This window comes from Mustela nivalis (assembly GCF_964662115.1).
Source record: "Mustela nivalis genome assembly, chromosome: 4".
Lineage (NCBI taxonomy): Eukaryota > Metazoa > Chordata > Mammalia > Carnivora > Mustelidae > Mustela > Mustela nivalis.
In genome coordinates, this window is record NC_139023.1 from 42,055,066 (window position 1) to 42,080,090 (window position 25,025).

Sequence of the window (25,025 nt, forward strand, 5' to 3'; positions counted from 1 at the left end):
AATTAAGGCATGTCTTTACTTCTATGTCTATCTACGGTACTACCCTACAGTAAAGACTTGTTATCAAATTCATCTTTATTTCTCTCCTGCCTAGAATAAGGACTAGTCCAAAGTAACAATTTAATATATGTTTTTAAAAGCACAACCTACCAAACAAGGATACAGACTTTTTATCAGAGGGAATTGCACTTGAATCAGTTTATGCCACTTTCTGAATTTGTTGTCCTGAGCAAGTTACTTGATGTCTCCAAGTTTTAATTTGCCTGGCTGGACAATAGGGAGAATTATTATACTTATATATTGTGTTCTTGTGAGATTATGAAGAGATAAAGAGATAGGAGAGTAAAAAAGGGAGGTAAAGAAACAGAATAAGGACAAGCTTAGCATAACTTGCCCATATGCTCATTATACTTCTATTACTGTTATTATTTCTCTAAAAAGAAAACTTATATGGTGTACTATCCCTTTACTACCCATTATTACTTTAATAAAAAATGGAAACCTTAATGGGTTATTAATTGGGCCTGCATAGTTAAGTCTGTGTCTCATTATGTTTGCTTGCATTTATGTTGTGATGGACCTTATGTTTCAGAAAAGCAAGTAATAAAATGAAATACAACTATGCTTTTCACTAATTTCAATTAATGTAATTGAATACCAAATTCTTTCCTCTGAAGACTTTTGTGAATAAATGTATTGATATAAGTTGTGAAGCTTTCCAAGGATTTTATAAACATGTATGTGACCAATATCCTCATGTGTAACCTTCAGACTTGAATAAATCTCCCTCTACCATACTTATCTCATTTGTGATCACAATTATAATTAATCAACTTTATGATTATCTACTCAATGTCTACTTTCCCCACCAAACTGGAAGTTCTGTAATGGCAAAGAACATATCTATCTTGTTCATTAGAGTTACCTTATTACCTGTTAGAGTTCCAGAGACAGTTATTCAAAAAATTCTTTGTGAAAGAGAAGAAAAAGAGAAAATAAAACTTGAAATATTTATAAACAACATTGAGCATATCATCAAGTCTTTCAAAAATATTATTTCATTTGTCATTAAATTTCTCATCATAAAACGGAAAATTCCCCCAATCCTGTATTCAGACTAAAGGATTTACTACTATAAGAAACTAAGTTAAAATCTCCATGATAGTAAGAAGAGTGAAAGGAAATGATTTTTAAATGTTGATAAAAGGTGAGGTAAAGAACCAACTGATCAGCCAAATATTTTTATCAGAGGGAATTGCACTTGAATCAGTGTAGCAAAACAGAGAACTAACTAATTAGCCAAACATCAGTCTTACCTACTGTAAGAGTGGAATTAGAAATGATAGAAACAGTGGAATGATGAGTTAATTATGAGAAGAGTCAATGATCTAAGTTAATCTACACCTACCACCATGACGGTTAGGCATTTTGCAAAAGATAGCATGATGAATAGCGACTTTAGTAACAACAACAAAAAATTATTCCAGTAAACTTTTTTAAAGATTTTGTTTATTTATCAGAGAGAGAGAGAACACAAGCAGGGGAACAGCAGGCAGAGGGAGAGCCAGGCTTCCTGCTGAGTCAGGAGTCTGATGTGGGACCTGATCCCAGAACCCTGGGATCACAACCTGAGCTGAAGGCGGACATTTAACCAACTGAACTACCCAGGTGTCCCTATAATTAATCTGTTGACAGTCAGATTTTTTCAGCGATGATATGAGCTTTCCTGTAGTCAAGGTGTTCACATACATTGTGCAAGAACTTCTTGGGAGAGTTCAAGCATCAGTTTCCTTTTAGCTAGGAACTTTTTAATAAAAAGTCTCCTTTCATTCATGAGAGAGCATAAATCTTTCTCAGAAAACCTTCAAACATATAGTAGAGTAATGAAATAAATCTCAATGGCTCTAACTATTTATTTGTGTTAATTAAAGACAGTAGAAGAAGCAGTAGATTTTAGAGGCTGGAAAAGCAGAGATTTTAAAGCATTTCCTAATGGTGTGTCACTCAGTGAAAAGTCATCAGAATAGTGTAAACCCTCCTCATTAGTTTATTAGTGATTAATTGTCTAGAAAAAACTGTTATGCTATTTTTATTAGGTTAATTTTAGTGTTCACTTCATGAATATTAAAAGTAAGTTATGATTATTGTTTTAAAGAAATCTTTATTACACTTGCAATTCCATCCAAAGATGATATGCAAAATTCAGTTACTGATGTATAACCTCAAACATTACCAGAAATGGAGTCAACTACAAATTGTAAGTCACAAGAGACTTAGAAAAAATAAATATCTCCTAAAATTTGATGTTGTACAGAAACAATGAATCTTGGAACACTGCATCAAAAACTAATGACGTATTTTATGAGGACTAACATAACACAATAAAAATAAATAAATAAAAATAATACAAATAAATAAGTAAATAAAGTCTAGTAGATTTACCTTACCATGAAAAGTCTCTAAACAATTATAAATTGTATGGTAATGAGATTTAACAAAACAAAATCTTATTAGCATGCTATCCTGAATCCAGCATAATATAAATCTGTAGTAGATGAAGGTGAATATCATAGGCATAGAAACAGACATTTTGGAAGGCTTTTTTTTTCTGTTTGTTTTTTATTAAGTCCAATTTATATAACTTTTTAATTGTTATTATTTTAGTAGTGGCTAATCCATTTCGGGGGTTTTAGTAGTGGCTAATGCATTTCTTTTCCTCAAAAAAGCATTGAAGTTTGGTTCAGAAGGCAGTTTAATTACTGGGTAGTCATCTTTAACTCATGTCGGCTTCCTTTTATCTTTTTTTAAGGCAGATTTGTTGAAAGACCAAGGTATTTGACAATCCTATAATTTGGCAATACTCAGAATGCAAACCATTTCCCCTATGAATCTGTTCAGATTTTCTTTTAGACTTCCTTAGAATGGGTCTCAACAGGACTTGCTTTCTCCTCTCCAGTACCATGCTCCAAGGATTCCATCAGCAACCTAATTTCTTAGAGCTCTATCTCTTCTGCTTAGCAGGACCTCTGTGGGATACTTCTCTGTGACATAGCCAGGAAATTAGCCACAGAAAGAGATATGGAGCAAATACAGAGCTCCTAATGTAAATTTGGCCTTTCTCCAATGCATGTAAATTGTCTCGTGCCTTTTGTCCAATGTAAGTTTTTAATGGCTGGGTACTAGTAGAGAACCCATCACACTTCACTGTTAGTAATTTTTAATTTTGTTTTTTAGAACCATTTTCTAGAAGACTGAACTTATGAAGCCAAAGTGTGCGCAACACACCTCATTTTAACATATGTAGAAAATTAACATATCTCAAAATTAAAGTGAGTCCCTTTCTTCAAGTTCAATTCACATGACTCAACAAATTTTTTGAAGTCCAAATATACCAATTAGTAACTTTCAGAAATCTCAACCATACTATAATCCTCCTATCTTTTAGTCACAGTTGATTTTCAAAATGTGCCACCTAGTCTATTTTCTTCTACAGAAAATAATCACATTTATATTTCAACTGGGATTTATTGTTATTAAAATAGTTAAATGATAATTCAATTCAACCTTAAATTTAATTGAATTATAATTAGTTCTATTTAGTATAACCATGCAATTCAACATAATTACTTTGCCCTGAGAATTTTTTTCCCTTCACTCAAACTACTTAAATATAATAAAAAGAAAAATATGACTCATATCTACAATAATGTGGAAAAATTAGCCAAGTGGCAAGTTTCAAAAAGGGGTTGGAATAGGTAGTGATAGTTACTTCCTAATGATACATATGGGCAGGTGAGTTCCTGGATAATTTTCCACCAGGTATACCAAGTAGCAAATTTATTATGTCCATGAGTGTTTAAATACAAGCATGAGTCATGTTGGATCAGGACAGGAAATTCCAAAGAACAGCTGATTCCAAAGGCTTGGAACCAAGAAGGATTTAGCAGATAATTATAGTCACCATATCCCAGAAATAAAAATAAAATGATCTGTTGTGCAAAGTCATGCTTATCCCATGTAACCCCTTCTGGTCATCAAGTGATCATTCCCTTAACATGGAAGGGGTGGTATTTGAGCCATAATATAGATCAATCCATGTTGTCTATTCATGTACCTATTCAGAAAATATTTTAGATAACCCACTGTTTTAGACAGAGCAGTTCCTGGGGAAACTAGCCTAATGAGACATAATTCCTGTCTATGCTGGCAGGAAGTATAGCCGGGAGAAGAGCGTAGACACTGAAGCCAAAATCCTGTGGAGTTGGGAAAGTTAGAGAGTAGATCTCAGAGAAAGCAGCACTGTAACCCTAATGAAATATTTTAGAAACACTTTGAGGAAATCACAATGCCTTCAATAGTTCATGTGTTGAGATTGTGAGGATCAGAAGTAAACTGATGATGTGTTTTCCTACCAGACTTTGTTTTGTAAAAACAAAAAGGTTTTGTGAAATTTGACTAGTATGGCAGAGGAATTTTTTTTTTCTCTACCTTCTTGTTTCTTTGGCTGGCCTAATAATCGAATTAACATAAAACAGATTAAGATGAGAAAAAAAATATATGTATATATCTCACATATATGAGAGGTTCAAAGAAAGAAAGGTAAAATGGGGTAGATATGCCAACCTAAACTAAGAAATGGGTAACATATCTGGGGTTTCAAAGGAGACAGTTTCAATTCACATGGCAATAAGAAGAAGAGCAGATGTTTGTTAATTAGATGTTTACCCTGCTATGTAGATGGGTCACTCAGATAAATTTTATCTCCAGTAATAACATATTCTGGGAAAAAATTAGATTTTTTTTTAAGTAGTTAAGGGAGGGGCAAAAATCTCTCTTGAGCCCACAGGGTCTCAATTACCTTCAGCTCAAATAATCCACATACCAAAGTGGCACATTTTGGGGAGACTTGTTCCTATTTCCTTTACTAAGGTCGTGTTTATTTTAGGATTATAAAATACATTATACTGCAATAGAATCTAAGTTTCAGAAAAACGGGTCTATTGGGTCTGGGTTGGGGGACATGTAGAAGAAAAGGGCAGGGACAGAGTAACATAAGAGAGAAAACATAACATATATACTTTTAACCTTTAGGTTTATGGAGTAAATTCTGTCCAAGTAATTTGTAGCATTCCCCAAAGTTTAAAAGAATCATTTAAAAAAAAGATTATATGTTGGGCATCTGGATGGTTCAGTCACTAAGCTTCTGCCTTCAGCTCAGGTCGTGATACCGAGCTCCTGGGTTCGAGCCCTGCAGCAGGCTCCCTGCTCGGTAGGAAGCCTGATTCTCTTTCTCCCATTCCCTCTGCTTGTGTTCCCTTTATCGCTGTGTTTCTCTCTGATAAATAAATAAATAATTTAAAATAAATAAGTAAATAAATATTTAAAAATTTAAAAAAGTAAAAAAGATATATGTTACAATATTCAATTTAGATAAAGATATTTATATTCTCCTAACTGCATTTTCTAGAAATAATGAAAATCTGATTAATTAATTGGCAAATTTGTTAATTTAGTAGATAATAAGGGAATAAAAGGAGTTTTCATAAAAGTAGTTTGAAACACAATGAGAAGCTTTCATATTTCTAAAATTTATCAAATTAGATACACATGAAGTTTACTTCTTGGGCAAAAGTAGTTTGAAACACAATGAGAAGCTTTCATATTTCTAAAATTTATCAAATTAGATACACATGAAGTTTACTTCTTGGGCAAAAGTAGTTTGAAACACAATGAGAAGCTTTCATATTTCTAAAATTTATCAAATTAGATACACATGAAGTTTACTTCTTGGGCAACCAAGTTCAGGCCTCATCAGTAAGCATCCTGATGGGATCTTCAGCATAATAAGAAAAACTCATAGACAATTTCTTATTACTGAAGGATGTTTTACTTATAATAGTAAAATTTAGGCAAAGAGATCCTGGTTCAGGGGCATCTGGGTGGCTCAGTGGGTTAAGTCTCTGCCTTTGGCTCAGGTCATGATCTCAGGGTCCTGGGATCGAGCCCCACATCGGGCTTTCTGCTCAGTGGAGAGCCTGCTTCCTCCTCTCCCTCTCTCTGCCTGCCTCTCTGCCTATTTGTGATCTCTGTCAAATAAATAAATAAAATATTAAAAAAAAAAAAAGAAATTCTGGTTCAAATAACAATGAACTACCAAAGTAAAGAAAGAATGTGTGAATAAGTACTATGGATCATTTATGGATTATTATATGTGAGTCAAATTTCTGACTGGAACTTTGGGGTCACTTTTGTAAAATAATAATGATGATAATAATAATAATAAGTAGTAGTAGTAGTAGTAGTAGTAGTAGTACAGGCTTTGCTACCTGGGAAGATAAAGGAAAAGAGGAAGAGAAAAAGGAAGGAAGGGAACAAAGGAGGGAAGGAAGGGAGGAGGAGAGGGAAAAAGAGCCGGATGTAACAAAAGAACAAAAATAATAAGACTAACAAATAAGTAAAAAATAAACAGCAATGTAGCTTATTTCAGGATTTAAAACTTTTAGAAATGCCCTTTTATCCTTTAGAATACAAGACATTTAGAAATGTAGATGTTCTGCGATCAATGACACTTGATATATTCTGGGTCTCGTAGGGCTTAGTCTAATCCAAGGGAATACATAGCACAATTTCACTGTTTCAGTTTTAACTTGAGAATTAGTTTTTCTACTAAAAGAAAGTTGTATGTAATCTCAGAGACATGAAATGTCCAGTGTACGCAATCCAGACTCTTTCTTTCTTTCTTTCTTTCTTTTTTTTTAAGACTTTACTTATTTATTTGTCACAAAGAGAGAAAGCAAACAAGCAGGTAGAAGGAGAAGCAGGTTCCCCGCCGAGCTGAGGGCCTGATACAGAACTCAACCTCAGGACCCTCGGATCATGACCTGAGCCAAAGGCAGAGGCTTAACCAACAGAGTTGCCCAGATGTCCCTGTTTCTTTATCTTTATTTAAATTTAGAATGACAATGTTAGAAATAATATTGATACCTGTTGAAAGAGTAAAAGAAAGACACTTTTGTGTTTATATTTACTAAACTTTGGTTTTTTCTTTTTTTTTTTTTTCTTAAGAAAGACATGTTTGTTTATTTATAATGATCTAAAAGCCTTAAAAAAAAAAAAAGAGAGAGAGAGAGAGAGCGTATAAATTTTGTGCAGTTTTTAATATATCAACTATAGCTAAATAAGGTGGTAAAAACATAGTAACTTAAGCTTAGCTGTTCAATAAAAACACTACACTATTGGTGCAAAGAAGCATTAATTGGTAAAGCATGCAAATCTGCTTCTCAGTTAAACCTGGCTCAAAGGGAAAAAGAAAAAAAAAGATAGTTTGGACCGTGAGGTCATAACCAAAGCCTGTTCTTGGTACTGTCAATGCAGACAGAGTCTTCAGAAGAAATAAATGCCTCCCTCAGTGTTGATGTTATAAACTCTGTAAAAATGAATGATGTCAGTCATCAAACAGATGGGACAATGAAAGTCAAATCTGGTTTGTGAGTTTGTCCACTCAACACTCTTGGGAAATTAAAGGACTTACATCTTCTATAAAACCCAGTAACATTTTAGAACATTTTTGTAACTTTCCAGGTGAGAAAAATTATTCTAAATACTCAAGGACAAGAAGCTATGATCATCTTTTAGGCTCATTAGCTTTTTCTTCCTACAGAGTTAAATGTACTTCATCCCTCCTCAATGCATCCTTAATACTACTACCAAAGACAGAAATTTGATGATAAATAAGCTCCAGGCTAAGAATTTGACACTATTACTTAATGTTTTGCTTGAATTGAACCACTCCTAACCATTCAGATAGTAAATCCTTATCCTCTACAGAACAGTTCAAATTTAATCCTTAAATTTTTTAGTGGATTTTAAAGCATTCCATGAATGCTTGGGGAGATTTTGCATATTTGTTTTGGTGCTTAGTATTTTGAAACAAATCATTTATTTTCTATTTCAGTTCATGTATTTGGAATATTTTCCAGTATTAATAATCACACACAAATACACATAAGCAGAAAAAGATTCATTGGAAAGAGTGTTTAATGAACATATAGCATATCACAATTATGCACTATATATATCTAAACCTACACATATATGAACATACACAGCAGAAAAAGATAAACTGAAAACAGTAAAATATATAATATTAAATATATGGTTATATATGTATGGCTCATACATATAAAAACATACCAATATATATTACTGCAAATATATATTATATATATACTGTGTACTTGTGTGTATTATATTATAATCATATATTATTTGTATTAAATGTTTAACTCTATTTCAAGTATCATTTTCTGCTAATTCTACATTGAATTAGAAATGAAATAAAGCATAGATTTCATTTGTATATTGGTAGTATCATTTTTATACATTCAATCTGAGGGTTAAAATATTCCATTTAGAAAATAATATGTGTTAGATTGTATAGTTTTCACCTACCTATAGTAGAGACAGCTATAATAAAAATACGAATAAATGGCCTGAATGTGACAATACATGTATGTGGATCATATTTTTTCATTTCTTTTAAAATTTATCTTCAGTTTTATTTTTAAGATGTGCCAACTTCCTAGTTCTTCCTTCAATATCTTGCAATATATTCTATAGGAAATAGAGCTTCACAATATTGAATCATTAGTTGTATACCTGAAACCAGTATGCTAAATGCCAATTATATCTCAGTTAAGAAGAGAAATAGAACAACATTTTTTTTTCAAATGACCATGGCTATTATCGTGATAATGTCTGAATATACATAACATTGGCATATGCTGTTTTTTGTGTATTTTCCCCACTACCAACAGGGACACATAATAACAGATGAAGCTCATTAATGGAAGTGTATTGGCAGATGTGGTAGCTAGTTGTAATAGCTTGACTAGAATGCCTGTGCATCATTCCTAAAACATGTGAATGTATTTTGTTACAATGTAGAGAACTGAGGTAGTGAATGGAATTAAGTCAGCTCATTAGATAACTTTGAGATGGGAATGGCTTCCTGGATTATGCAAGTGGACTCAATGTATCACAGATGGCCTTATAAGTAAATGAGGGTACAGAAAGTCAAGGGGGCCTCCCTCTGTAAACTAAAAAGCCAAGAAGATGGACTTTCCTCTAGAGTCTCCAGAAAGGAATGCCGCCCTGTTGAAATCTTTTACCCCAGTGATGTTCATTTTGTTCTTCTGACTTCCAGAAGTATAACATTTCTATTGTTTTAGCTCATTAGGTTTGTGGTAATTTGGTATAGCAGAAATATACAACTAATATAATAGGTATTACTCTATTGTGTACCCTCAAAATTTTCTCCTGCTTTGGAGTAAAGCTGGAAAATCATAAGCCCTATGAGAGTGGGGGTTTTCATCACTTATATTTATGTGAAAAATGCCTAGCAAGACATTAAATGATGAGAAATGGCGAATTTATTAAGATTTTACTCTATCAGAAGTTTGCCCCGACTTTGTTTGGAAAAATGGTTTAACAGTAATTTCTTTTACAATATAATTAACAGTGAAGTAAATGATCAATTCACCTACATTTTGTTTAATAAATATATCACAAAGAGAACCATGTTCCATGTCCTCACTTTTTAGTTGTGCTCTTTAAGGTAACAACACCATATTTATATTTCTCTGTTTGGGAGCATTTGTTCTCAAGTTGTAGGAAATATTTCCGTGGATTTCTTTTCTTAGCTTCTAGGTGTGATTTCCTTGCCCATCCTCTAATGATGGAAAAGATGGCAAGAGAAGAGGGGTGAATGCATAAATTCTTTGTAACATTCATGGTCACAACACACCATAGTGCAAATAACAAGTGCTTAATAAACACTTAATTGTAAGATTTAAATTTATTAAATTTTCTTGGAAATAAATATAGTAGAGTTCTTTATATTTTATTTTTCAGTGTCATTAATTGTTTGGTATAATTTCCTGATTAAACTGGTAGGTCAATAAATTTGGCATTTACTAAGGGGAGTCTGTTTTTTTGTTTGTTTGTTATTTTAAATTTGGGGGAGGAGCTTTTTTTAAACAGAAAACTTTCAATGAAGTACAATATGAATATAGGTAAGTGCATGCCTCTTAAAAGTGTAATCTAATTGTTAGGAACTGTAACATGTGTAACAGATAGCTTAAGATACAGAACCTGGATGCTTGGATGGCTGAGTTGCAGCCTGGGAAGCATCTCCCTTGGGCTTGGTCATGATCTCAGGATCTTGGGATGGAGTCCCACATCATCTTGCTCCTGGCTCAGTGGGGAGTCTACTTCTCCATCTGCCTGCTGCTCCTCCTGCTAGCTCACTGGCACATACACACACTCTCTCTCTGACAAATACATAAGTAAAATCTGGTGGCTCAGTGGGTTAAAGCCTCTGCCTTCAGCTCAGGTCATGATCTCAGGGTCCTGGGATGGAGCCCTGCATCGGACTCTCTGCTTAGCTGGGAGCCTGCTTCCTCTCTTCTCTCTTTCTGCCTGTCTCTCTGCCTACTTGTGATCTGTCTGTCAAATAAATTAATAAAATCTTTTTTTAAAAAAATCTATATAAATAAGATACGGAAAATTACTAGCACCCCAGATATTCTCCTCTTCTCCGTTCTGGTCTTTAACCCCAATCAAATGTTACCCCTGTCTTGACTTCTGGAACCACACATTGATATTGCCTGTTTCTGAAGTTACAGGAATGAAAACAGACAGTTAAAGAAAGAAAAAGAAAGAAAGAAAGAAAGAAAGAAAGAAAGAAAGAAAGAAAGAAAGAAAGATAGATAGATTGATTCTGGATTCTGGATTCTTTTGCTTAATGTTATTTTCATAAGATTTATCCAAGAAATTGCTTTAGTTGTAATTTACTCATCTGCATTGCTACAAAGAATTTGAACTGTGTGACTATAGCAAACCTCATTTACCTATTCGATGGTGGAACACTGAGGAGTTCTTGGTTTTCAGGGACTACAAACTGTTATAAACATTCTAATACAGAATGTTGAGCGAATACCTGTATTCAGTTTTCTTAAATATGTTCCCAAATTTGGAATTGCTAACTCATAGGGTAAGCATTTATTTACCATTAGTACTTCCATACGGTTTTCCAAAGTGCTTTTACAAATTCTTTCAATTCTAGAAGTGAGATCAGAGTGCCAGTGGCTCACTATGCTGGTTTGTGCCTTTTAGTACTGCATTTCTTCTAATTTTTGTCAGTCTGGTAGGTATGCTATGGTATTGTGTTTTGAGCTTTTAGCATTCATGTCTTTGAATAATGAAGCACATATTTAGTAATTTCATGTTTATGTATCTGTAGTGATTGAACTAAACTTTTGCCTATTTTTAAGCTTTCTTTTCTCATTCATCTGCAAGACTTTTTAAATATAGTGAATCCCGCATTGGTTACATGTATTACAAGCATCTTCTCCCAAATAGTGGCTTTCTTTTTCACTCCATTGATAGTGTTTTTTTTTAATTAATTTTTTATTTTATATAACATATATTTTTATCCCCAGGGGTACAGGTCTGTGAATCACCAGGTTTACAGACTTCACAGCACTCACCAAAGCACATACCCTCCCCAATGTCCATAATCCCACCCCCTTCTCCCAAACCCCCTCCCCCCAGCAACCCTCAGTTTGTTTTGTGAGATAGTGTTTTTTTTTTTTAATAAATGCAAAATTTTAATTTTAAGGCAGTCCACTTTGGTTTATTTTGTTTTTTTCCTTCAGGCTGGTGGAGTGGTTTTGTTGTTGTTTCATTTTGTTTTGAACGTTGAGGTTAAGAAAAATTTTCATAAATTATATATATATATATATATATATATATATATATATGTTATAACTGTTAACTTTTTCCCTTCTAAATACGATTGTTTTACAACCTTAAGATAATCTCCCAGTATCAAGTTCCTTATTCTTGTCCCCTATGACAGGTACTTAAACATTTTCAGATTCCAGAGATTAGGATATAGACCTATTAAGGAGAGGGTGATCACTATGCCTACCATGATGGATAATTATACATAAATGTAACTTATACGTAGCAAGTAATTATATATAATATATGCATAAGAATATAAATATTTTAAAAATAACTAAATGAGTTAAGAGATTCTCTTGGGGAACAGGACAGGAGAGAGAGCTAGGATTCTGAGCTTTAAACTAATGGATTCCTTTCGCACATTGAGGTCCTTCATCCATTTTGAGTCTATTTTTTGTGTGTGGTGTAAGGAAATGGTCCAATTTCATTTTTCTGCATGTGGCTGTCCAATTTTCCCAGCACCATTTATTGAAGAGGCTGTCTTTTTTCCATTGGACATTCTTTCCTGCTTTGTCGAAGATTAGTTGACCATAGAGTTGAGGGTCTATTTCTGGGCTCTCTATTCTGTTCCATTGAAAAAACCCTTTGGAATGATTTTCCTTTTATGAACAATAAAAATTTTAAGCATTAAATGGGTCCCAGGAACCAATTTTTATTTAAGTGGAATCCAGTTAAAAATGTCATGAATTTTTACCCACTAAATTGAATACCATTGGGAAATAAAACAAAACTTCATACAAATATTAAGCAAACTTAATGTATTCTTCTCAGTCTTTAACAAATTGTGTATGCGCACACACATTCATTCACTCACACATGTACAATACTTATAGTTCAAAGCTCAGAATTAAAAAAAAAACACAACTAAAATCTCATAAGAGAGTTGCTTATATTTATCATGAATCAAGCGCAAACCCAAAGTAAATCTTTTTTTATTTGATTTGATTTTTAAGTAATCTCTACACTCAATATACAGGACTTACACTTATAACCACAAGATCGAGAGCCACAATTTCTACTGAGTAAGTTTCAGGTGGGGGCCAGGTAGGGAGAAATAGACAGGGAGCTATGTGATCAGGCTCACAAAAATCCCCATAATTGGAGGTCTGAAGAAACCAGAGATTAGGGAACAAACTGGATCACCCTGCCCTAGGCTAGTGGGGTGGGCGTCTTTTTTATGATAATCATCTATGACTAAACAGATCTTAAAAAGGAAGTAAGCCATTGAAGATGTTATCACTAGTCCTTGCTCAATGGTGATATTAATAGAGACATTGATAGGATTTAAGTTAACTGGTTAGCTTTCCATAAAAGGCCAACTTTAAAGGCCCCTAGTGGCAACCCTGTTAGGACCCCTCCCACTCCTGAGAGCTTTTTCTGTATCCTTGCTTATAAACTTCTATTGCTTTATTTGTTCTCCTTAGTCCATGAGATGCATTCTTTGACTCCATGAGATAAAAAATCTAGCTCTCCTGCTTCACTACCAACTGAGCTAGCCAGCTGTCCCTAAACTCAAATCTTAGACATAGAAAATTAAAAATAGTACTGTTTCTTCAATTAAGCATGATGGATTATAAATAATAGTATTTATAAACCCTCCAGAAAACAAAAGGAGAACTTAACAAAAAATTAAAATTATAGGGAATAACAAAAAATAGAAAAAGTCAATCAAGCAATCAAATATTTACATATTCATGAAATAACAAAGCAAACATTTGAACATTGAGGATCTTATTGATAGGGAAAAAATGGTACCAAGGTGCGTTATAGCAATGGCATTAAAAAAGTAAGAGTTGTTGTGTTCCTTTATACTGGAAAGTTGTAGGGAGAGAGGAATCAGTTGCCTGAGAAGGCAAAGATGAGGGGTGAGGCCAAAAGCAAGATTAATTTGATTTAATTAGCTCACAAATCCTTTCTGATGCCATAAAGACAAGATCTACCTTCCACATGCCCAGCTGCAGAAAGTATGTTTCCTCTATGAAATTAAACCAAGTTTACTATATACCAAGATACAAGGCAACAGGGAGAATGGGTAAGAGGAGCCATACCAGAAACAGAGACAAAGGATTGGCGTATATTTTCAGTAAGGGCCAATTGTTAATACTTAAGATTTGGTAGTTCATGTGATTTATGTTGCAACCAGTTAATAGTGCACTTGTAGCAAGAAGGAAGTCATGGGCAAAATGTAAATTGAGTAAGGGATGGGCAGGGCTAGGTAGGGAGAGATAGATAGGGAGCTATGTGATCAGGTTCACAGAATCCTAAAAATGTGGAGGTGTGGGGAAACCAGAGATGAGGGGATAAATCAGACCACCTTATGCTAGGTTATATGGAGTAGAGGACTAACCTGCCTTAAGCCTGTGAGGTGAAGGTCTTTATGATAAATACCTGTGACCAACAAGGAATAATCAGCCCTAAAAAGAAAGTAAGCCATTAAAGGTGTTATCAATAGAGATGTTAAAAGGATTTAAGATCCCTAGTTAGCTTTCTATAAAAGACCAACCATAAAAGCCCTCATTGGCTTCTCTGTTGGGATACCTCTCAGTCTTGAGAGCTTTTTCTTCACTTAATAAATATCTATCACCTTACCCTCCATTTTCCGTGAGATTCATTCTTCGACTTCATGAGACAACAACCTAGCTCTCCCACTTCAAAATGAATGAACGTTGCTATGTTTTAATAAAATTTTATTTATAATAACAGTCTAGATCAGGGCACCTGGGTAGCTCATTGGGTTAAAGCCTCTATCTTTGGCTCAGGTCATGATCCCAAGGTCCTAGGATCGAGCCCTGCATCAGGCTCTGGGATCAATGGGGAGCCTGCTTCCCCCTTTCTCTCTCTGCCTACTTGTGATCTCTGTCAAATAAATGAATAAAAATCTTAAAAAAAAAAAAGCAGTCTAGATTAAGCCCATAGACAATAGTTTGCTGACATCTGAATAAAGTATATGTATTTAAGAATAAGATCACTAGCCATTTTTCTCAACTTAGCAACCAAGTGTATATTAACCAACCATAAATATATACTATTCAAGATAAAACTAAAAAATTTCCCTCTGATTATGATGGACAGTTGAAAGAAAGGCAGGCAGGGAGAAGCCCCACTCTCCCCCCATCAAGAGGAAACCACCATTAAAAGCATTTTACACCACCCTGGAAGAAGCTCTCCAACCCCTTCCCATGAGATAGGTAGACAGGTGCAGGGAAGGTTAATCAGATTAAAACAGCCTGCCAGCCCACAAAAACACCTCGACTTAGAAACTCCAATGGCAACCATCTCAGGCCCTCTCCCTCCTCTTCAGGGAAGTTTTGTACTGTTTGTACTATAAACTTCGCTATCACTCCATAAACCTCTCTTTGCTGCCCACCATTCTTCCTCTGGTCACCCCTTCATTCTTTGAAGAGTGTGATCAAGAACCACCAGCACTAAAGAAAAAGTCCTGTAACAAAGATACTGTTTATCCAAGGGAGAACTACTTATAAATGCTGTTTTTGAGACCCCAGACAAGCCATTCTATCCCCTCTTAGTCACTCTAAAGTGAAGTTCTACCATGAAAATATGCATGGAGGCCCTCTGGTAGGCTTTTTAGTACCTCATTTTTAAGTATTAATGGAAAAAACTAATCAGATATTTGAGATATGTCTAACAGGAAAGACAAAGAAAACAAGAATATGGAATTTAGGGGTAAAAAAGAGACAGTAAGCAGAAATCTGAAACTGTATTAGATATTAATATTTATTATTAATGTCCTCTGAAATAGAAGTGAAAAATTATATTCATGAAACAAGAAGATGATACACAATTGGAATCATTCATCCTTTCATTCAACAATTGTTTGATATCTACCTTGTGCAAGAGTTGCTTTGGGTATCTGATACCTAGCCATAAAATATAAAAATCCCTGCATTCATAGAGCTGCCAATTTAATAAAGGGAAAGAAAAATTTATGAATACCATAACGATTTTAACAAGAGAATATAGTAAATGCTCTATGAAAAAAATATGCAATGTATAAGTCAATTCTGGAGTTTTTAGAATTGCAGTCTTCAACAGCATGGTCAGTTGAGGTCATTGGTAAGGTAATGTCTGAGCAAGGGCTGAGTTAGCTGTTAGCCAGATGTTAGTCAGCTGTTAGCTGAGGAACATTTTGGATATCTTGAAAGACTGATCTTGGCAGAGGAAGCAACCAATACTATGAACAGAAATCAAGTCAATGTGGCTGGAGGGGAGTGGTGAGCAGAGGATAGGAGATAATGATGTAGAGGAGGCACAACTGTAAAATGTTTTTGCCATTTTTAGTTTTGATGCTTATACTGATGTAGCAAAATGATGGGGGATTAACACAGCTGGTGTTTTAGCACTATTGAGGCAGTGTACCGAACTGTGTTAGTGGCTTGCTTTATGCTTGGCCACCGTGCACTCACATTCAGGGAAATAAATGACCATTTAACCTAAGGCTGTTCTTGATGAAGCAGTAAATATTATTAATTTGATTAAATCTCAACCTTTTTCATATCATCTTTTCAAATACCTTTTTCATATTTGTGTGTGACAAAATAAAAAGTAGACATAAAGCAAATATGTTGTAATGAAAACCGCAGGATTTGCCCTCTGAATTGAGCTAGCTGCTTTTATCATCAAACACTATTTTATGTAAAAGAGCAGCGGCCAAACTATGTTTTTTCAGACTTAAGGAAGATAATTTCTCTAAAATAAGCCTGTAACTTAAATGACAATAATTACAGTATTTGTCACCAATGGCAAAATTTAGATTTAAAAAAAAAATGCATTTGAAGAGCTTGAATCACCTACCACAACCATGACAGCTTCCTAATACTTAAAGGCTTTCTTGATACAAATAATAATATTAATGAATTTGATATTTTGATAATGAATAATGTAATGTGTCAATATGCATAAACAAGAACCAATCTGAGCATTGCACATTAGAAAACCTATATTCAAAATGAAAGAAAAATTAATTTTAATGTAACTGAGCACAAGTTTTCATTGACATGGTTCCAGATTCTACACCATAACTTACCTTTAATTGAGTGTCACTTGACAGGCTTTAGTGTGGTATTAAAGAAAAATATTCACAAATACTAAAATACTGTTTCCTTTTCCAAGGAGAGATGTCTGTATGAAACCAGATTTTCTTCATATACCGCAACCAAACAAAAGGTCACAACAAAGTAAATACAAAAGCAGATTTATGAATCTTGCTGTCATTTATAAAATCAGACACTTAAGAGATTTGCAAAACTATAAAACAATAACTCTTAATATTTTGACATTTGGGAAAATGATTGCTGTAATATGTTACTTGTTTCATTTAAGAGGCTTAATATTGCTATTTTAAATGCCTATTTTAAAACTTCATCAGTTTTTTTTTTTTTTTTAAAGACTATTTGAGAGAGCAAGTGAGCAAGCACAAGGAGGGGTTAAGGGCAGAGGAGAAGGACAAGCAGACTCCCTGCTAAGCAGGGAGCCCGATGTGGGGCTTGAACCCAGGACCCTGGGATCATGACCTGAGCTGAAGACAGATGCTTAACCACTGAGCCACCCAGGTCCCAAAACTTCATCAGTTTTTATCTAATACAGTGATATTGAGAGATAGAACCCAAAATTTCATTACAGTTCTCCAGAGTTATTGATAAGAGTGTCTTGAGGTTAAATATTTTCCTCTATCATTTTACAACATGTGAGATCTTATTTTACTCCTTTTCTTTATTCACCAGGAGTCCAGACTAAGCCCTCTTCACTCAGTGCCAAGCAATATTTTCTTTAATGAAGGGATTTCTTTCCCAATCACCAGCTTAGAAATTGGCAATATCTACCCTAATGGTTAATGTAATCTTTGGCTAGATGCCAAAAGACAATATGCATTGAGTGAATGCCTTGAAAACCATTTTGAGGACAATATTTAATATCCCGAAGCCAATTAAAACTTGAAACTTTTATCTACTGCTACTGTTTTGACATTGAGGGCCAATACCAAGAGGGATAGGAATGTTTCCTCTTACCAATGGAAATCATTAATAGTTTAGGAGAGAATTTAGAAGACAATTAAACAATATCCTAGATTTCATACTTTCAACATGTTTGGCAATAATTCTAGCTCTCTTTATTTTTTTCTTTTAAATTTCATAACAATGGAGTTTCTGTTCCCCTGTGTCCATTTCTCTATCTTTCACTTTTCTGGAGTAGCCAAGACCTATCTTTACAATAGAAAATTCAATTGTTCCTTCCATTTGGTTAGTATCACCATGTAAATACTTGTTTCAGAAATTTAGATGAAACCTGATGTACACTAGTTTGTATGCTAACCTAAGACAGTTTATTAGAGTCCTTCATCAGTTTTCAATAGAATTGTTTGCTGATTACATAAGCTTAGGTCAGGGAGCTGCTTATAACATCACACAGCACTCAGCACTATTCTCTCTCAGCATTTAGCAAGCTGTATTTTTTTTTTTTTTAAGAAACTGGTCTATATTCCAATTTGACTAACTTCTATCAAGTAGGAGTCATGTCTACCTTGTTCATCACTATATCCCCAGTACTTAACTAGCCTTGGGAACACATTTTAGTATGATAGAGTGTATTTTAACCTGTTTTATTCATTTGTTTTAAAGTCTCACATTTCAATGATATAGTGGCATTCATTGCCTCAGGAGGAAAGAACATAAATAATGAAAAAAAAATCTCTCTCAGCTCTATTTTATAAATGTATATATTTCAAATTATTGTGAAACAGTAATGTGCAATCCAATGTGCTTTTGATTCTCAATAGCTAAGCAATGGAGATAGAAAAACTTTTCTTTTTTTTTTTCCTGAAATAGAATTCTAAATATCAGGATGTCCTCATCAGTAGTTAAACGTGGGAAATTAAAGAGCTAGCGTTTATATCCATGAACTACTGGGTCACAAATAATGCAGCAGTTAAATTAGAGCTGTTGTTCTCAAAACAGGGAAAATAAAATTCTTCTGGGGATCAGAAGCTTGGAGAGGATTAGTAAAACAGAATATGGAGCTTAGATGCTAGTGCAGGCTCTGCTCTCATCTCCACCAACCACGATTAGGGCCAAAACCTATGCATGGTAGAGGAGATGAATTCTCTTGAAGTCAACTGTTATGTTTGGGATTTGAACAAATAGGGGACTTTTGGGCCACCCATCCTCTGGAGCTCTGGAAATGGATGAAAAAATGCAGAATGCCTGTAAGCCAATGTGTCTATAGTAAAGTTACAATGGCAAAGTAGTCTGTTTATTCCATTATAATCTGATATAGACTCCCTGCATTCCAAATCTCCCTCAGCCTGTATGAGACATGGATAATAACCAAAAATTTCCAGGATACAAGTCTCTGAGAGAAATACTGACCCAACTGCCATGAAACTGTTGTGAGGATTATGGATTCCATGGCAGGAGCTGCAAAAGCCATAAGGAGCCAAATTTGGAACAGAGTCATCCAAAGGGATAATTGTGATATTTCCAGAACAGATATCATGCTTTGCCTGTTCCATAAGATTGGATAAAACACTAACCAGGAATGTTCGTGAAGAAGAAAAAAGCCAATTCTCAATACCAGGCAGAAAAAGCTTAACCTTAAGAGAGGCCAGCGAAGACAAAAAAAATGTTCTTTTCAATTCCAGGACTATAAAGAGTGGTATATTGGCACCTGTTCAAACCAGCTCATTTAGAGCTGACTGTGGGTTATTTCTTTCCAACTGCAAATTCAATGATGTCCGGTTGGAAACTTGAAATTGGCCACCACGACTGCATTTGTACCATGAACTTGGAAACTTTACAGATAGGTGCCTTTCCTCCACTCCCCTCCAGAGCAGCGGTTGTTATACATTTACCAGCACACCACAGAGAATATGTAAGCCTACTCTGTATTTAGTTACACTAGGAAGAGAGAATATAGTATTAATCATCAGACACCACCTTGATGTCCCGTTCTGAAAAAAAAAAATGACTTCTAAGAGCTTAATCAACTTCAGCTATACAGAAAAATAAAAGCAATTCTTTAATCTGTGTCAGTTGAGACTGTAAAATTGCAAAAACAATAAATCTGTTAGTTGAATGAGTAAATAACCTGATGTTATCCTAAATATTAACTATCAGAATTCAAGACAAATATGATGCCTTATTATTATTCCATTCACCCTTTACCATGTCTGTTTTCCCTACTGAGAGAGCTTTCGGCAGCAGTGATACTTTTGTTTTAAGCATGTTGATTTAGCCATCCAGAGAGTGAAAGGCAGCCTTCCCGATGGTTTTGTTAATGCATGGCTTGTTGCCTGTTGCACTGAACTACTTACTGTGCTTCCAGAGATATCCATACTGTCAGTACCATCAGCAGGATTTTTTTTTTAATTCAATTCATAAATTGGTGCCAAAGTAGCTTACACATTGGCATCAATTACTAGCTTCTCATAGTGTTTCTAGAGGAGAGCAACATCAAAGCTTTTGGTAAAGTCTGGGATTTCCTAGATATAATTTTGCCCAGTATCTGCCATGTGTGTCTGTTTTCCCTGTACTGTCAGCAGGAAACATGAGTTAGTCTAAGAAACCTATAGTCAGGGGACTACCTTAGTTTGGGGCTGCAGACCCCAAGAACTGCTCTCTGCTTACCTATCCACGGGTCAGCTTGTGCTAAGCATCATTTCTCTGAAAGGCCTTTTCTGATTCACACAGTCTAAGGAGTATATTAAAAAAAGAAAAAAGGCAATATTTTCCATCAAAACATTTCTAACTTTGCATTTATTATAAGTGATTAATAAATAAACACCAACCAGATTGTAGGATCAATGAAAGTCTGATTTTCTTAGCTTTTCCTATCTATTGTTGTATCATTACAATACTATATAGCTTGTAGTGAATATGGATATGGATTTGTGGAATAATTGAATGATAATTAGAAAAAATATTGGCAACAATTAATGTTTTTATATATTTCCAAAGAAATCTTGCAAATAATATTCAAATAGTAGGAAAATATGATTCAAACTGGTAAGAAAGAAATACAAATGAGAAACAAAGAAATGTATAGCATCACTATTCCACAAATCTGATTTTTTTTTTAAAGATTTTATTTATTTGACAGAGAGAGAAATCAAAAGTAGGCAGAGAGGCAGGCAGAGAGAGAGAGGAGGAAGCAGGCTCCCCGCAGAGCAGAGAGTCCAACGTGGGGCTCGATCCCAGGACCCTGGGACCATGACCTGAGCCAAAGGCAGAGGCCTTAACCCAATGAGCCACCCAGGTGGCCCTCCACAAATCTGATATGAAACCATCATTTAATAAACAAAAATAAATACTAGTGGTAGTGAGGCTTTAATAAGCAGATATTCAAATTCCCAAATGGAAGAAATAGAACTTTCTGTACTTTTTCTGATGGATAACTGGTCAGTATCAATACAAATGAATACTTGTCTCCTCCAATAATTCCATTTTGTTCAACTGTCTTCAGGAAATGTATACAAAGATGGATAAAATAAAATGTTCACTAAAACATTATAGTGGAAATTAAACAAACAAAAGTATAGGATTAGTATAGTATTTTAGTTATGAAGAAAGTATTAGATAACAAAATGATGTACTAAATATCAACTGATTGACTTAGCAATTTATTGACTATATATTTTAGTGAGATTCAGTGATGAGGAACTTTAAATGTTTTGTGTGTCACATCCCAGAAGGATATGCACAAAAGAGTTTGCAGTGTGCTTATCTTTGATGTTACAAATCTTCAGGTATTTCAGTTTCTTTTTCTTTGTGTGTTTATAAATACTGAGTGTTTTCTTCTTTGATATTGCATTACTTGAATAAATTATTAAGAGAGGATTAAAAGAACTAGTGGTAAAGCATGAAATAGTTTCCATTGCCCACTGAAATTGGCTTAAAGATAAATGTTTCAAAAGAAAAGAGATGGGTTTGAATATTGAAGCAGGAGTTTTTAAACTGGGAATTTTATAGATAGGAGCTTAATATTTTCACATCAAAGCTGTTATTTTCAAACTTAACCTTCTGATGTATCAGAAATATTATTTTGGTGTATTCTTTTTTTTTTTTAAGATTTTATATATTTATTTGACAGAGAGAGATAACAAGTAGACAGAGAGGCAGGCAGAGAGAGAGAGAGAGGGAAGCAGGCTCCCCGCTGAGCGGAGAGCCCAATGAGGGACTCAATCCCAGGACCTGATGTGGGACTCAATCCCAGGACCCTGAGATCATGACCTGAGCCGAAGGCAGTGGCTTAACTGCTTAACCCACTGAGCCACCCAGGCGCCCTATTTTGGTGTTTTCTTAAGAAAGAGAAATTGTTAGATGGTCAAATGTTAAGGTCTAAGTTTAAAGTGAGTTACTTATTATTTTTTTAATTTCAAATAATATAAAGAACAGATTGCATTTTTCCCCCATTAGGTGGTAAGTAGCAGGAAATGATTTTGGCTTTCTACAGGTCTGTCTTTTCCCCTTTTTTAACTGCCAAGGCAGAAACAAGTTAAGTTCATATAAATGGGGAGCACTTGCTGTGGAAAACATCTCTTTTGACTTAAAAGGAGCATTAAAGCCTCTGTTACTTCAAAGTGAAATGACCAAAAAAGTAAGTACTTAGATATCCAGGTTATAAAAATTTATAAGTAAGAAAAGTTTGTTTTACCACTTTCATTTGTTTGTTTGTTTGTTTTTGTTTTTGTTTTTATTTTGTGGGGCAGTGTTTACTTGTGACCAGTACATCTATTGTTACTATTCTTAAAATATGATGAAGCAGAAAAACATGGTGGTGATAAACACAGCCTTAGGGTAAAAAGACCTGTGTTTTGGCCCCAACTCCACAACCTGCCAGTTCAGTGACTGTGAACTAGTTGATTATGTAACTGGTAGATGGATAATAACAATACTTATTCACAGGATCATTGTGGGAATTAAGTAATATATATAGTATTCAATCAGTGTTAATTTTTCATGCATCTCATTGGAGTGACTCAGTAAGGCCTTAATAATTTCCAGTTGTACTTTCCATCTTAAAGGCACCAATACTTTGACTATTCTTCTCAGGATAAAGTCAGTTCCTGGGCTTTGACTTATCCTGACTAGCCAGCCGTCTGACAAAACATGTACATCAAAATTCTTCCCTAAGTCAGCTTCCAAAAAAGTTACCTTTTATAATAATAAATATAATAATAAATAATAAATGGATAATAATAATTTTTTTTCTTAAGAGCACATTTATAGAACTTCCCATTAGTACACTGCTAGGTAGAATTTGGCTACCTCTTTTTATTCTATTTTTTTTAATTTTATTTTTTAATAAAGATTTTATTTGTTTGTTTGACAAAGAGAGAGCGCAAGTGCAAGGAGGGGGAGCCACAGAAGGAGAGGAAGAAGTAGGCTCCCCAGCTGAGCTAAGCAGGGAAACCAATGCAGGACTCAAACCCAGAACCCCGGGATCATGCCCTAAGCCAAAGGGAGACAACTGACTGAGCCACCCAGATGCCCGGTGGCTACCTCTTTTTAATGCTCAATTCTGTTTCCAACATTTTAAGAAAATGCTTAGCCAAGGTTGTATCAGTCTTTAATATTTTTAGTCATGGTTGTCTGTCAACGATTGTAAGTTCCAAAAAGGTTACCCATCTTCTCTCTAATTCACCAGGCACAGTAATTTAACAGGGCATAGCAAAAATTTAGGTTATGATTGGTTTTGATGATACAAATACATCTAGAGCAAGGTTTCTCAACTTTGAATCATCAACTTGTATTGCCAATTTTTTTTTTTTTTCCCTAAGAGGTTGCTGTGCATATTGTAGGGTGGGTTGTAGCTCTCTAGGCTACTGCTGCAATGTACCCACTGGATATTTTGTTATGGTTTCCTAAATTATAGTAGTACCTCCTTCCAACCTAAAGGATAACAAAATGTCTCTAAAAATTGTCCAGTGTTCCCTGAGGGGCAAAATAGCCCCTGGTTGTAAATGACTGATCTAGAAAAATTAAAAAGAATCACATCACAATAATTGGTACACTATGCATTTTAAAACATATTTTGTCACTTACAAGTCAGTTTGTCATAATTAAGTAAATTGTCTTAAAGATATAAGCTCATAATCAGGAATAAACCTATTAAATTTTTATGTAGATAATCAGTTAGAAAAAGTTGATTTTATAACTAAGTACATGGGAAATGTAGAGGTCACTTTTAGACAATAGGCTTGAGCAATGAAAACTTGGTAAAGGCAGAGGCCCAAAGTGACCCCAACCCCCAGGCTGAATACAGACAGTAGCATCAGGCGACCCACATCAAAATATCCATAGGCCCCTCGTTGACCAATGGGCTACTTATTTACAACAACAGTTACCAAAAAAGTGAAAATTCCTTGTGTCACCATTACCTCCTCATCCTCACCTTTAAAAAGAGCCCCCATGGGGCACCTAAGGGGCTCAGTGGGTTAAAGCCTCTGCCTTCTGCTCAGGTCATGATCCCAGGGTCCTGGGATTGAGCCCTGCATCCTGCACTCTGCTTGGTGGGGAGCCTGCTTCCCCCCTCTCTCCCTGCCTGCCTCTCTGCCTACTTGTGATCTCTGTCAGATCATAAGTAAAATCGTAAAACAAAACAAAACAAACAAACAAACAAACAAAAACAGCCCTCACCCATCGCCTCATTGCAGATAGCTTCTCCTTTGCAGTCTTGACCATAGGTCCCTTGAGGTGCTTCAATCAACTTCCATATCCTTTGTTCTGCCCCAGGTGAATTCTTTTCACCACCCACACCATGCTGCCCAGCTACCACCTGATCTTTGTCCCCAACTGATCGTGAAAGACACCACATTTAGACACCACAGCAAAGAGACATCTTTCTTCCATTGTGAATCTTTTTGTTTTGTCTTTCCTGTGATATGTGGCTGTTACACAAAACTGTCACCAGCTAGACTCTAAGACCTGACCTTTACTGCGCAACTGCTTCTACTCTTGGACCTTTATCCCACATTTTTTCCTTAAGGGATAAGCTGGAAAGTAGAGCTTAACCCAGGCAAATGGAAAGCGAAACCGCCCCTGGAGGTATCTGATTGCTCAGACAAGACCTCTGGACTGCCCAGAGAGTTTGAGCTTCACTCGTGACTTACATCTGTACAGAGGGACAAATGAGTGACCTCTAGAATATCTGATGACTTTTGCCTCATTATAATACTAAAATCTCCAACTAAGGAGGAGACTCAG